At 41.0% G+C, this 16,408-nt stretch overlaps 1 long non-coding RNA gene across 1 annotated transcript in view; it reads right to left on the bottom strand.

The window, feature by feature from the left end:
• Positions 1-358: 358 nt before the first annotated feature.
• LOC117368509 overlaps positions 359-16,408 on the bottom strand; it is a 90,547-nt gene continuing 74,497 nt past the window's right edge. The window contains exon 3 of the long non-coding RNA XR_004540964.1: positions 359-432. This is a non-coding gene — a long non-coding RNA (uncharacterized LOC117368509). The remainder of the gene's footprint in view (positions 433-16,408) is intronic.

Below are 16,408 nucleotides of genomic sequence, written 5' to 3' on the forward strand. Positions count from 1 at the left end.
AGAGGAATAGAACAGGCAGCTTGGAATTTAGGGTCTGATTCTGTAAACAACACTTAAAACGGCAGTGCCAAAAATGTCACTGGTCACCTGTCAATCACACTTTGGTGCCGTTTAAAGAAACTCGGCTAACACCACCTAACAGAAAACTTGGCGCCTGCAACGGAGGCCAGGGTTTTACTGGCCTACATTTCAGATGCTTAAGTTCTTTTGAGAATTGTGCCTAAAATCAACTCTACCCCTGCCCATGCCTACTTTAACCGTTTACAGAATCTGGCCCTTCGTGTGTGCTGCTTGGCAGTGCAGCTTTGCAAAAGGACATGCATATATTGAATCCAGGGACAACATTTAACCCATCCTACCTTTTCAACGGCAAATGGCAAGCGTTCTGGGAAATGTATCCTCTGTATATGATTTCCAGAATTCAAAGCAGTGCTATAAAAAAAAACGAAGACAGGCCCTGAATCAATAAACATTTTGTTTTCCATAGGCACAAAATGGAATAACATTCCAAATGAATCAGGCCCTGGCTCCATGATGGATTGCTATTCATTGAAGGGTTGGCTTGTGTTCCATCTGTAGGAACATGAACTTTTTTTGTTGCTGTTAAACAGAGTTCATTTGCCTCTTTCCCTTATGGTTATTACATACCCTGATGGCTCAATTTCATTTCTCTTATAAAGTACTGCGGTAAATTGCTATAAATAAATGGCTCATCTCTGTATAATTCGGGATACACTTTTCTATTATGGAAGTAAATTAAATTAGCAAAACAACTAGAACAGCATTCTAATGCTTCATGTTATACAAACATCATTTTCTTAAATGGACTGTTGATGATACTTAGAATAACCTTCATTGATTATGACTTGAAAATGGAATTCTCTGAATTGAATGGTTTACGGTGGAGCATATATCATGCAATTAAGTCGTTCCTAGTAGATCATGGACAATAGTGTGTTTTGTAAGAGTTAAAAGATGTAAACCATCACCCCGGGAGCCCACTATATATATATATTTTTTTCTTTTCGAGAAGCGCTGATCCAGTGTTTTAACTAAAAACTTTATTTAGAAAAGTCAGCATGCAAAGCAATTTTCCTGACATTCGACAAAATTGCCCAATCTCTAATCAATGAGGATATGACTCGCCGTAATTTTACTTGTAATGATTTTGTTTTTATGTGTGCATATAAAAAAAAAAGTCAATGATTCTTCTAAAACAAATTGCAGCAATGTTATAAAAAAAGCTGCAAGCATATTTTGGTAGGATATAGACATATGGCATGCAGCAAATTGGAATAAGAACATTGTAAACATGTATTAGGTGCTCAAAGAATTTGATTTACTGTGCATTTTCCATTCTCTGCGACCCATTACTGATTTCCTTCCAATTTTCTTATGGCAGCTAATCACCTAGGTGGAATCGTGACATTGCTGAATTACCCTCACCCTCAACTAGGTACTAATATTTTACATGCATTATGCGGGCAAGTGTTACTCCTGGTGGAATTCTGCCCCCCCAAAAAAAAAAATCAAAATTCTGTGCGCAAACCCCCTCTTTTACGAATGCATTGCATGGGTTTTAGCGCCGACAGCGGCGGTGACTGCTCCGACGCTCATATGAGCGTCAGAGCAGTTCCCGCCGCTGCCAGTGCTAAAACCCGCGCTATGCGTTCGTAAAAGAGGAGGGAAAATTAGCCAATCCTGGAAAATTCTAAAAGTTTGACAACATGTAAACAATATTTTGCTAATTATTATCCAGAATTTCAGTACGATTCAGCATTTTCATTAAATTAGACTAGAGAAAGCAAAGGGCCTTCAAGTTTTTCATCTAGAAGCCCACCTTTGTAAAAGCCCACCCTAGTGAAGTTTGGTTGGCTTGTTTTCAAAGTACTTCACTTTGCCTTTATGTGGTTGAAAAACATTTCTGAAAGCCGACATACACTATTTTAATACATTTAGAAAAAAAAAAAAACAACCCACCTTGTTTCTATCTTTTGTTGTCTGAGCAGTTTATTTTTCCATTCACTTAGGTCCAAGAGTCCCTTTTCTGCTTTTGTTTTGTAATTGCCTTCCCAGGATCACCTGTCCAGTTTACATTTTGTCCCTATCTGTCCTGTCCAGCATCTGTCCCCCAAACTTCTCTCCCGCATCCATCATCTATCTGTCAGAATCACCCCTTTTCAAGCTGTGTGTAACAGTCCTTCTATGCCGCTGTCTTAATGCTCTCTCCCCATCAAGCATTCTTCTCCATGTCTGTCCTTCTCCGTGCTCAGCATTACTTCAGTGTCCCTGTCTCAATGCTCAGTCCCCATCTAGGATCTCTTCTCTCTGTTTGTGTGCCTCTTGGTATGCAGTATATTCCACCCTTGAGCCAGCCTCAATCTCCTACCCCCTCAAGTCTGCATCTCACACTAATCCCTCTCCCTCTCCCTCTGCCCTATCCTCCCAAACCAGAATCTCTCTCTTCTCCCCCAATACCCCCAGCCAGCATCTCACGCTATCCCCCTGAGCCAGCATTTCTCTCCTCAGCCAGCATCTCTCACCTTCTCTCATCCTGCCTCCTAAACCAGCATCGCTCTCCCCATTTGTCCTTAGCCAGCACTCTGTCTTCTTCCTGTCTCCCTAAGTCAACATCTCTCACCCCTGTATTCGCCCTAGTCAGCATCTCTCTTACCCTTGTGCAACCCTAGCTTGCATATCTCTTACCCCTGTACTCCTCCGCCAGTATCTCTCTCACCCCTATATCCCCCAGCCACATTTCTTACCTCTATACCCCTCCGCCAACATCTCTCTCAATCTTGTACCCCCAAACCAGCATCTCTCTCAATCCTGTACCCCCAAGCCAGCATCTTTCCCCTCCAGTCAGCATATTCCTTACCCCTGCCCCCATCCATTCATCATCTCTTTCACCCATGTACCCCCCAGTCAGCATATATTTAACCTCTATGCCCCTCCACCACTCCCTCACCCCTCTCCCTCCAGCCTGCACTTCTCACTTTCTCCCCCATCCCCCCTATCCTTCTTGAACCAGCATTTATCACCTCATCCCTCCCCAGCCAGCATCTCCTACCCTCTCCACTGTGACCAATGACACCGATTCCGCTGGCAACCTGCCGCCAGCTCTGCAGGCTTCCCTCTACAATTGTCCCGCCTGAAGAAAGAGGAAGTGACATCACCGAGGGTGGGAATGCAGTAGAGGGAAGTCTACAGAGCCTGTGCAGGCTTCCCGAAGAGACTGAGAGATTGCTGATTCTGCGTAGAAACAAGTAATTCTATGTGCTTGGGGAATTCTGCACAAATTCTGTATTGCACAGTTGTTCATAATTCTGCCAGGAGTAAAGTCCTTAGAATACTAGAATAAGCACAGGTGTGAGTGTACTTATGTGCATATAACCTAAATGGCTGCCTATGCAGTATTCTGCAAATACTTGTTTAACTTCCATAGTGCATGTTTGCAAGGAGGCATGCTTAAGAGCAAGGTATAGGCTCCCGCTTATACATGTGACTTACAGAATACTGTACCTTATGTATTCTTATTGCATTTAAGTGCTTGCACTTACAGGCCCTGATTCTGCAAAGTGTGCCTAAAGTTAGGCATGGTTTGGGCATCCTTGGTAGATGTAGTTTACAGAATCACGCTGAGCAGCGCTCAGCACTAGTTAGACGTCCTTTACAGAATCGGATTTTGGTGGAAGTTAGACGTCCAACCAATGTATTTAATATTATAATTCTGGCGTTATTAGAATGGCGACTTTATGCTGTTTTTCATTATAATTGTGATATCCTGCTGGCATACTATTTTTCTTTTATATGTTTAATTCTTCTGTCAGAGTGAGTGGGGTTCAAACCAGCAACGTCAGGGTAAAAGGCTCTAGGTTTAACCAGTGTGCTCCAGAGTAAGCTACCAAACTGCATAGTAAATGTAAAACTAGGTCTCATAGGCATTGGAAGGTGGTCTACTTTTGAGCGTGGTTTGGGCGAGTTCTGGGGACAGGGCATAGGCATGCTTTGGACGTTTCCAATGCGATAGGTTTCTGGGTTTTTATTTTTGCTTTATTAAGTTCAAAAGGGGTCAGTGACCCCTTGAAGAATGTGGGGAACTCATGCCTTCATGTCTCCAATGGTCATCTCGTCAACTTGGGCACCTTTTGCTCCTTATTCATTTCTAAAACAGGTCGAGCCTTAAATTTCTAAACGGTGCCCTGGGCATGTGAAATGTTAATTATCGCTGTAAATCATCCAAGTCTTAGGCCTGCCCTGTTCCTGCCTCAAACATGCCCTCTTGAGATTTAGATGAAGAGCCTAGATAAAGATTTCAAAAATGGCAATGTAGACGTTTTGGCAACCCATACGTTCAAACGCCACTTTATGCCATTCTTGGAACGTCTCTGTGTTTTGAAAATGAGCCCTATAGTCACAGGGAAAATTCAGCTCATTTTTTGGGATTTTTCCCTCTCCCTCCCCCCTCCCTATTCCACCTGAACTTACAGCACTGTTATAAATATAATCTGTTATCTTCATCTTATCGTAACTTTACGTTGTTATTTATCCCCAACAGGTCCTGTCGGACATTACCTACTAAAATGTACATATTACATTTTCGCTCAGAAATTCTATTTCTATACTATTGCCTCCTGAGGTCTCTGATCTCTGTATTTCCTCTGAATATCTACTTATTGTATTTCGCTGAATGTCCAGCACTCTTGATTGTAAACCGCCTAGAAGTCGCAAGATTGTGGCGGTATAGAAGAATAAAGTTATTATTATTATTATTATTTCCCAGTTCATTTCAGATCTTATTTATATTAATTAATAGGTTTAAGCACATACTAAATATTTTAGGCTCACTATCAAATGCACAGTAGCTCATGGAAGTAGATAAACCCCATAATCCTTAAAGCTTGTTTTTCATGTCTATTTCTTATTTATATTGGAACTAGTATACACAGAGCCTTTAACCTCATAATGAAAACAGTTTTCTTTCCTCAAACATTAATAATAAACCAATTAGCATGTCTAATTAAATAATCTGTATGTTGCTAAGGTTTCCAAATTGCTAAGTCTGCCTGAGTCTTACAACACTATGCGCAAATGCTTCCATCAAGGTACCTGATGCAAATGAGAAAACCTAGCATGATTCAAACTGGTCCTTAAATACATGGAGTTAACAAGTAGCTTTCTTAAGGGGGCAATTCTATACCTGGGCACCCCCATTTAGGTGTCCCAAGGGTATGTGGTTGAAACTTACCCCCACATTCTGTATATAGCACCATAAGTTGTATGCGCAAATTGGTGTGCATAGCTGATTTGCATGTGCAACTTAATTGTTTAACAAGTCAATCACTACTGCTATCTGGCAATTAACACCTCCTAATTGATGCTAATTGGCATTAATTAGAAGTTACACACACACAAGGCGCCTGCAAATAGTCTCATGGTATTTCCATTAGCAGTACTTGATTCCAGCACAAAGGCTAAGCTCCTGAAACTGGGCACAGTTGAGCTGGACAACTAGGCTGCATCTAGCGCCATGGTTGGACCTGAAAAGGGTCGATTTGAAGAACGCTGCAAACATCTACGGAATTAACCGGAGATAAGTACTGAGAAACTCGCTGCTTTTGAGCAGTAATTCAGACTACACTTCCCCCTCCGCATTCTCAGAGGTTAGGGGCAGAGCCGGCCCGCGAATATGGAAAAAACGGAAATAATATTTGGGCCGGTTCTGCCCTTATCCCCCACTTCCCCCGGCTATTTTTAGCCCTGTGAGCCCCCCCCCCCCTTAACCCTGGTGGTCCAGCGGGTTTTCAGGCAGGAGCGATCTTCCCATGCTCCTGCCCCATGCAGATCGCTCACAGGAAATGGCTCCCTTGAGCTCCCGTAGTCTCTCGAGCCATTTCCTGTGAGCGATCTGCATGGGACAAGAGCGTGGGAAGATAGCTCCTGCCTGAAAACCCACTAGACCACCAGGTAAGGCTTAAGGTGGGGGGAGGGTTAAAGGGCTAAAAAAAAAAAAAAAAAATTAAAATTTATTTTTTGGTCAAAAATTACAAATAACCAAATCTGTAGATATGGAATTTGCGAATATGGAGGGGGAAGTGTAGTTGATAGCATTCCATCTTTGTTTGTGAATACACATTTTTGTAAATTTCATTGTATATGGATTTCACTATATTATTGCATTGCAATTGCACTTATGTACGCCTGTGATGGTGCACCGTGGGGCTTTAGAAATAGCTCCATACAGCCACCAGACCAATTCCCAGCCTGATGTAGAAATGCTGGATGTGAGTGAGCCTGGAGAACCAGTTACCCCAGAGTTGGCTGACCAGGAGGAACCTATGGAGGTGGGTGATATACTTCCTTATGAAGGAGAGCTAGTAGAAGCTATGGAGCTGGCTTAAACGGCTGGGCTTAGTGCGCATATAGTTTCCTTTTGTGTGAATTGCTGCTTAAAGCTGCCCTAACATAAAGCCAAACTGACGAGAGTCATTGGCATAAAGTGATTGCCTACATCACCTTTGTGAACAAGAGTTTTGTTTGGGGATATTTTCTGTTTTTGAACCTTGGGACTAATTAAGTTGTCTGTGCCAGGAGGAACTGTTTTGCTGCTGTTAAGACATAGGATCTGTGATCCTGTGCATGTGTGTGTCCCAGAAGAACTGCTACAACCTGGACTTGGATTCTATGGGATGATTGTTTTTTTTTCTTTTTCCTTTCTGACTAGTTTTGCTCCAAAGCAGGGGTGTCAAAGTCCCTCCTCGCAATCCAGTCGGGTTTTCAGGATTTCCCCAATGAATATGCATGAGATCTATTAGAATACAATGAAAGCAGTGCATGCAAATAGATCTCATGCATATTCATTGGGGAACTCCTGAAAACCCGACTGGATTGCGGCCCTCGAGGAGGGACTTTGACACCCCTGCTCTAAAAGAAAATTTCCAGCTGAGCCATTTTTCTGAATTGAAGTGTATGAAATACTTAACTGTTTTGGACAGGAACTATTAATAGATACATATCAAGTCTGCTAAGAAATGCACTTAAGTATTTATTGATTTTTTGCCTTTTTCTTGTTTTGAGAGAAAGCCTGATACCTACTGCAATCTGGAAACCGGGTGTGGCCCCCTGTACAAACTTCCAAATTACAGCGGCCATCTTGGAGCCCTGCAGCCTCTGAGGACTCTCTCTCCCCATTGAAGAGTTCATCCTTTCCAGCTGCCATCTGAAATTACTGCTGCACATTATTGTTTGTGGTTTTCTCAAACTGACTTATTTCTTGCAAATTGTTTTGCATGCAAAGACTTGTACAATAAATCCTTTTGTTACTTGGAATACAAACCACTTTTCTGTTTTATATTTTTTTGCGTGCTTTTAAAGTGTCTGAGTTGTTTGTGAAGTGGAGTGCTCTTTGGTCCAGACCGGCACCCCCTGTAGGGCTTCAGCCTTATTGCAGAAGTCTGTCATAGGGGAAAACACCCTCCAGGGATTCAAGACAAAGTTAGACAGGTTCCTGCTGAACAAGGACACATGCTGGTAGGGCTAGTCTCAGTTAGGGCGCTGGTCTTTGACTAAAGGGCCGTTGTGTGAGCGGACTGCTGGGCATGATGGACCACTGGTCTGACCCAGGCCAGCAGCGGCAATTCTTATGTTCTTATGTCTATGGTTTTTGTAGTGCCACCTGGTGGAGGGCTGCTGTAAGGTCAGAGCAGACCCTGGCCGGTGACAAGCTGTAAAAATATTCTTAACATAGGAACATGGAACGTATGGAGCATGAATCAAGGAAAATTGGAACTTGTTAAAGATCAAACGGGAAAAAACCCAAACAAAATTGTTTTAATAGGGATCAGCGAACTCAAATGGACAGGACAAGGTCATTTTCAATCAAATGAGCATTGGATCTGCTGCTCTGGTCATGAAACACACAGGAAAAATGGTGCGGCATTCATCTTCAATAATAAGCTTTCAAAGACAGCACTAAAGTACAATATTATCAGTAATAGAGTCATGTCAATCCGTCTACAGGGAAAGATGATCAATGTTACTTTGACCCAAGTATATGCTCGAACGACAGACGAGGAAGATGAGGATTTTTTTTATTGCATATTTACGATGGTTTTATTAGGATATGTTTTTTTTAATTGTACCTTTTAACTGATGTTGTATTTATGTATAGTAGCAGTGTGTTTTGAAATAGTATTTTTACTGAAATGTTTCAGTTAAGAACATAAGAATTGCCGCTGCTGAGTCAGACCAGTGGTCATTCGTGCCCAGCAGTTCGCTCACGCGGCGGCCCTTAGGTCAAAGACCAGTGCCCTAACTGAGACTAGCCCTACCTGCGTATGTTCCAGTTCATCAGGAACTTATCTAACTTTGTCTTGAATCCCTGGAGGGTGTTTCCCCTTATGAAAGACTTCAGAAGAGCGTTCCAGTTTTCCACCACTCTCTGGGTGAAGAAGAACTTCTTTACATTCGTACAGGAATCTATCCCCTTTCAATTTTAGAGTATGCCCTCTCATTCTCCCCACCTTGGAGAGGGTGAACAACCTGTCCTTATCTACTAAGTCTATTCCCCTCAGTACCTTGAATGTTTCAATCATGTCCCCTCTCAATCTCCTCTGCTCGAGGGAGAAGAGGCCCAGTTTCTCTAATCTTTCGCTGTTCGGCAGCTCCTCCAGCCCCTTAACCATCTTAGTCGCTCTTCTCTGGACCCTTTCGAGTAGTACCGTGTCCATCTTCACGTACAGTGACCAGTGCTGGACGCAGTACTCCAGGTGAGGGCGCATCATGGCCCGGTACAGCGGCATGATAACCTTCTCTGATCTGTTGTGAACCGCCTATAACTGTTGGTGGGGCGGTATACATGAAAATAAATTATTATTATTATTAATTCATTGGGATGTAGAGAAGCCCCATCTGCTCTTGGTCATATCTGCTACTGCCTAGGCTGGAAAGTGTTTCAATCTCAAAGAAGTTCAAAAAATCCTTGAGTTGTCTGTTTCATTACTAGGGTGGATGCTGAAGCCAAGGGGTGCTCCTTCATGTCCCCTCTCCTCTTACTCTTTGTACAATAAGCAGAAGTCCAATGCTGTTATACAACCCACTAAGGTAAGAGTGACAAGTGTGTCCATTCAGCACGATGCCATTTTGGAGCCTCTCAACCACTCCCGATTTCCTGTTATTTCATTTCTTATATTTGTTTTATTTTACTATGTAAACTGCTGTGACCTGTTCCCATACTTAACACTACTGCAAACATGAATAAATGATAAATAATAGACAATTCTGATCACTTGCCAAACTGGTGGGAAAAGGAAATGAATCTGTAACCAGGGCCAAAGTGAATTCTAAAATTTAAAAATGTTTAGGGATACCCTAGAAAAACTGAAATTAAATGAATTGAAAAAAAAAAAATGAATAAGAGCATTCTGATCTGATGGATCCATATAATTTCCACATAAATTATAGGGAAGACCTGGCTGGAGGCATCAAATTCAAATGTGTGATGGCTTCAAGGTGGTGGAACTCCCTTCCGAAGGAATTAAAGCTAGAAAAGGACACCGAAAAGTTCAAGAAAGGGATAAAGACCATCCTCTTCACAGAGTACCCTAACTAATAAAGCAACATAGAGGAGATAAATGGCCAGTCCCCATTAGGAACACAACATAGAACATGATACAAGTATTATGTGCGCAAGTAAGTAGGATTAGTATGACAATAGTACATGATACTAGTATTATATGTGTATATACATAGGATGATTGACTATTGTATAAATGTGTCTATATTGAAAACCATCTCAGAAAACACTGTATTGTAACACCTTAACAGAAGCTCATTATTGTAACACCATTACAGAAGCTCATATAAACCGCTCTGAATTGACTCCCCAGTCATTACTAGCGGTGTAGAAGCTTTCAATAAACATGAAGTTATAGGCAAGAACCCATAAGTTCAGTATGAGTAATAGAAATATGTATCTTTAAAAAAAACCTGTTGGTGACCAAAATACTGGAGATGCAAAGATAGGAAAAAGGTTCTTCCTCCGACGGGTTGTTAGTATAAACCATTTGTTGGATACTATTTTTTATCACTTAAAAAAAAAAATTGAGTTCAAGTGAACAACACCGCAGAAAACACGGTGTTCTAGGAGAACACTTCATAATTAGAAGCTTGCATGAGGAATGAACAAAGATGAAGCAATTGAATAATGAACTCAACTGTGTAATATGCAGAGGTAAAAGAGAATTCATTACCTCTGCTTTTGTTTTTTGCATGCTAATTGTACTATTATCATATTGGGTGTACTGAAAGTGCTAATAAAAATAACAACCTACTAGGAGTAATAGAGAAATAAAAGAACAGAATCAATCAAGCTTAGTTGCGAGATTTTATTTAGTGTACCCAAGGCTTTGCTTGACAGACATTAACATTCCAACAGAAAAATCAAGTTGATCCATCTGTATTAGGCAGTGGTCAGTAATCATGAAAGGCAGAAGGCACCATTTGAACCAAATAATTAGGTAGGAAGAGAACTACTTACACCAAATTCACATCACCTAGAGATAGCTGTATTTCTATAACAGAAAAGCAACAGCAAGGCATGGTATCTAAGACTATGACCCAGTTAAGAGAGGCTGGTCGTGTAGTCAGGAAAGCAAAGATGCAAATGGAAGAAGAAAAAATAGCTGACAAGGTAAAACAGGAAGACATGACATTTTTTAGATATATTAGTGATAAGAAGAAGTGCAAAAGTGGCATTGTGAGACTCAAAAGTGACGGGGAGGAATATGTAGAAGCTGATAAAGAAAAGGCCGAATTGCTTAACAAATATTTCTGTTCGGTGTTCACGGCTGAAGCGCCGGGAGCGGGACCACAAAAGACAAACATGAATAGGGATGGAGGAGTAATAGACCCTGATCGATTTTCAGAGGGTTGTATTCCTGAGGAGCTAGCTAAAATAAAGGTACACAAATTGATAGGGACGGATGGTGTACACCCGCGGGTGCTGAAGGAACTTAGGGAAGTTCTGGTAGCTCCACTGACTGACCTTTTCAATGAGTCTCTAGAATCAGGAGTGGTACCGGAGGACTGGAGAAGAGCAGATGTGGACCCTCTCCACAAAAGTGGAAGTAAGGAAGAAGTAGGGAGTTACAAGCCGGTAAGACTAACTCCTGTGGTAAGCAAATTAATGGAAACATTTTTAAAACAGAGAATGGTCAAGTTTCTGGAATCCTGTGGATTACAAGACCAGAAGCAACATGGATTCACTAGAGCAGTAGTCTCAAACCCGTGGCCCAGGGACCACATGAGGCCCACCAGGTACTATTTTGAGGCCCTCGGTATGTTTATCATAATCACAAAAGTAAAATAAATGTTTCTTGATCATATGTTTCTTTAGCTATTATTTTTAAGACTTAGCCAAAAGGAAAGATTTATAAACTATAAAGAGTTTTACCTCATGAAAAATTGTCATTTCTTTAATAAGACATTACCTGTTTTTTTCTGAGGCCTTCCAAGTACCTACAAATCCAGAACGTGGCCCTGCAAAGGATTTGAGTTTGAGCCCACTGCACTAGAGGTAGGTCTTGTCAGACAAATCTGATCAATTTCTTTAACTGGGTGACCAGAGAATTGAATAGAGGATGTGCGCTAGATGTGGTGTATTTAGATTTTAGCAAAGCCTTTGACAGTGTTCCACACAGACATCTAATAAATAAACGGAGTGCCCTCAGGATGGGTCCCAAAGTGGTAGGCTGGATCAAGAACTGGTTGAGTGGAAGGCGACAGAGGGTAGTGATCAATGGAGATCGCTTTGAGGAACGGGATGTTACCAGTGCTATGCCTCGAGGTTCTGTTCTTGGGCCTGTTCTTTTTAACATTTTTATAAATGATATTGCTGAAGTGTTGTCGGGTAAGATTTGCCTCTTTGCAGATGATACCAAAATCTGCAATAGAGTAGACACACCGGATGGTGTGAATAACATAAAGAAAGACCTGGCGAAGCTTGAAGGTCTGAAATTTGGCAGCTAAAATTTAATGCTAAGAAATGCAAGGTCATGCATTTGGCCTGCAAAAACCAGAGGGAACAATACAGTTTAGGAGGTGAAGAACTTATGTGCACGATGGAAGAGCGGAATGGGTGTGATTGTCTGTGATGATCTTAAAGTGGCCAAACAGGTTGAAAAGGTGACGGCGAAAGCTAGAAGGATGCTAGGTTGCATAGGGAAAGGTATGGCCAGTAGGAAAAAGGAGGTTTTGATGCCCCTCTATAAGACTCTGGTGAGGCCTCATTTAGAATATTGTGTGCAATTCTGGAGGCCAAACCTTCAAAAAGATATAAAAAGGATGGAGTCGGTCCAGAGGAAGGCTACTAAAATGGTGCATGGCCTTCGTCATAAGGCATATGGGGACAGACTTAAAGATCTCAATATGTATACGTTAGAGGAAAGGCGGGAGAGGGGAACTATAATAATAATAATAACTTTATTCTTCTATACCGCCATAATTTTGCGACTTCTAGGCGGTTTATGATAGACATTTAAATACCTACATGGCATAAATGCGCAGGAGTCTCTTTCATTTGAAAGGAAGCTCTGGAATGAGAGGGCATAAGATGAAGTTAAGAGGTGATAGGCTCCAGAGTAATCTAAGGAAATACTTTTTTACAGAAAGGGTGGAAGATTCGTGGAACAGTCTCTTGGAAGAAGTGGTGGAGACAGAGACTGTGTCTGAATTCAAGAAGGCCTGGGAAAGGCACTTGGGATTTCTTAAAGAGAGCAAAAGATAATGGTTACTGTGGATTTGCAGACTAGATGGGCCATTTGGCCTTTATCTGCCATCATGTATCTATGTTTCTATCAATTTAACATTAATATACATTCGAGCTTTGTAATTCAACATTCTTTCCCGAAAATAATATAAAGCCCAATAAAGTTACAAACTGATCTAATATTAACACAAATATTGGTTAAATAACCATGGAAGGGATAACTTTGTATATCTTGGTGTGGAAATATACATCTACTGTAAGTCCAACAATTTAAAACTATGCACACATTTTATTGAAAGCTTACAAGGGGGTGCTGAAAAGTTCTCAGCCCAACCAAGAGGAGAATGACATGGATATGGTTCAATCAATGATCTCAAACAATTAGAGACATAATAAAAACTTGAAAACATCCCCAAAAATGCTCAAGTTGGCACTTGAACGTCCAAATGACAATTTTTAAAACTGGTTTTTTTTTTTCTGGATGTTTAGCAGGACTACTTACACCTGGATATCTTTTTTCTCAAAGTACCTATGGCAACAGGAGGACATCCATTGAAACTCAAGGATGGGAAATTTCATGGTGACACCAGGAAGTACTTCTTCACCGAGAGGGTGGTTGATCATAGGAATAGTCTTCCACTGCAGGTAATTCAGGCCAGCAGCACGCTGGGCTTCAAGAGAAAATGGGATAAGCATGTGGGATCACTTCAGGGAAGAATTTAGGGGGTGTGTCATTAGAGTGGGCAGACTTGTTGGGCCGTGGCCCTTTTCTGCCATCATCTTCTATATTTCTATGTTTCTTAGCTACTGTGTGTCCAAAGTTTAATGGGACATGTTAGGAGGCCTGCTAGGGGGGGAGGGGGGGGGCTTAGGGGTGGCTTAAACTTGCAGTGATAATCAAAGTATTCATAGAAGTCCTAGATAGAAATTAGACATTTTCAGCTAGACCTGTTTTAGAAGTATCTAAATGCCACAAAGGTCCCCAAACTTACCAGATGACCACTGGAGGTAAGTCCCTCTAACCACTACATTTATGGTAGAAATTATGAGACTACCAAAACCCTACTCTACTGCCATCTGCAGCCATAAGGGCTATTGGGGTGGTAGACAGGGGGGTATTGTTTATATTTTTTTTTTTGGGGGGGGGGCTCACCCTAAATTATAAGGGGATTATGATGAGATGTACTTGTGACATCTTTTTTGTGAAGTTCACAGCAATGACCACTGGTCTGTTGGGATGTCTATGTGGCCAGTTCATTACAATGCTAGTCCCTCTTACCTCTAAGTGGTGCCTATTTGGATGTTTCTAACTTGGGTGATTTTTTGGTCAAAAATCTGGTATTAATTTAGGTGTCCTGGTGGCCTACACATCCCGGCAATCTAGACATCCAAGTAGACAATTTAAAAAAAAAAAATTATGGATGTATAACTTTCAAAAATGGACATTTTTCTGCTTCCGACTTTGGACGTTTTTCAGGAAACACCCAAAATGGAATTAGACGTCCTTTTCGAAAATGGCCTTCCATGTCAAAAACATAGAATTTAATTTTTGAAAATTGGCACTTAACAAAACAAGAGAACACACTTTTCAGCAACAATATATAGTATAGTGCTCCCTGGAAATTCATTACAATTGATGGCTAGATTGGTAATTGTCAACCCAATTCTTGAGACAGGCCTAGCCTATCAGGTTTCCCAGTATATCCATGATTAATATACATGAGATTCATTTACACGCAATAGGAGCAGCTCATCTGCTTGAGTGTTTTTTTTCTTATTACCTTATCATGCTCCTAAGTTATATGTACTTGCACCCTCACCATTCATATACGGTCTACTACTTAATTTCTGTTAACTGCCTCAAACTTCACAGTGTATCGCGGTATACAAATAAAATTTTGTGCAATGTTATTCAAATCAATCTTATTGTATATTCGTTGCGGATTTTCTTAAAACCTGACCAGCTTGCAAGGACTGGACTAAGCTCTGGTATTCTAAGGCAAGCTTTTATCGTTTGATTAAAACTTACAGCCTTCTTACTTCTATATGTCCTTTAAACATGCTTCCCCATTCACCAAAGTTATAAGAAAAACATGATCTGTGCTGTACATTATGAGAATTCATACACTAACAACGACAGCTCAAAATTAAAGCCCCTTGAGTCGGACTTCCTATTATGACTTTTTTGCTCTGAACCACTGGTCACTATGTTTAAAGCTGGTGATCACATTAATTACTGCTCATCAGCATTAATCATCATGACAGCTCCTGTTAGCCTTGCCTTTTATCTTGTGTCACCTTTTCAGCCCTGTTGTCAAGTGGAGTCTTTTATTGTTCTCTAGGGAGCAATCTTTCCCTATGACCAGATGCAGGAGAAACATGTTTCTCCTCTAATGACTTGAAATCAGGTTTCTTTTTGCATGCTGAATAAAAGGACATTAAAAAGTGCAATTAATATTCTTATTTTAACTGTTTAGATTTGCTTAAAGAGCCCAGCACAGAAATTCTAAACTTCCCGGTTCAGCTACAAATTTGACTTGAATGCAAGCAATATTTGGGTCAATGGCAGGATGGAGCGATTTATAAATTGGTAATTCCAAGTGTTTATATATTTAAATTTATTAGACTCTCAGTATACCACCTTGCACTAATGCCATGTGCTGAGCACCAATTCTGCAATGGTATCTGAGCCGCCATAAGAACTAACACATTGATTCTGGAAGAGATCAAACTGGCTATGTCACTAGAAGTCCAAATAACAAAGTTACGACTGTCTTATTTTGGTCATACAGTCAGAAGAGAAAGATCACTGGAGAAGGACATCATATTTGGAAAGATGGAAGGAACCAGGCAAAGAGGGTGAACTACAATCAGATGGCTGGACTAGCACAAATCTGATTTATTTTTCGATCTGTAGTTCATCAAGAAGCCATTATTGAATTCTAGCATAAACAAACTGGCACACCAAAATGTAGGCATGACCATTTACAGCATGTCAATGGTGCATCTAACCACATGCATCGAGTTATAGAATTGTCTTGAATATGTAATTTTTGAATACCAGAAAATGCGTATTCAGCACTGCTGTACCAATACCAATAGGCAGCTGATCTCAGCATATGTAGAAAGCACTCATCATTGGTACCTATGCTCTTCTAGGAAGGGCAACTAGAAAAGTAATAGTGCTCCTAATGTTCAGCACCCAATACACTCATATATTCTATAAGGGGAATGACCCATGCCACTTCCATTTTGAAATATGCGGGAGACCCACCCACACACATATACCCAACCAAAAAAAAACCCCTTCCCCCCCCTGAGATTACTCCCCGCTCCCTGCAATTACCCAAAGGCCTCTTCCCTAGCAACACAGGTACTTTTATCCCCCCTAACTCTCCTCTCTCCAGTGACATACACTGTCACTCATTTACCATAACTGTAAAATTTATAACTATACTGTAAACTGACGTGGAGGGACATTTCCAACAGCACATCTAAGTCTGAATTTGGATGTTTTATGAAAGACGTCCAGAAAGCCTAGAGAAATGGAAGATTAAGTTTATACCTTCAACAATTTTCTTTCTGTTAGTCCCTGGAGGATAAGTAAACACCAGAAAGTCCAACAGGACAGAGAACCCACAG

This window comes from Geotrypetes seraphini, chromosome 10, assembly GCF_902459505.1.
Source record: "Geotrypetes seraphini chromosome 10, aGeoSer1.1, whole genome shotgun sequence".
NCBI lineage: Eukaryota > Metazoa > Chordata > Amphibia > Gymnophiona > Dermophiidae > Geotrypetes > Geotrypetes seraphini.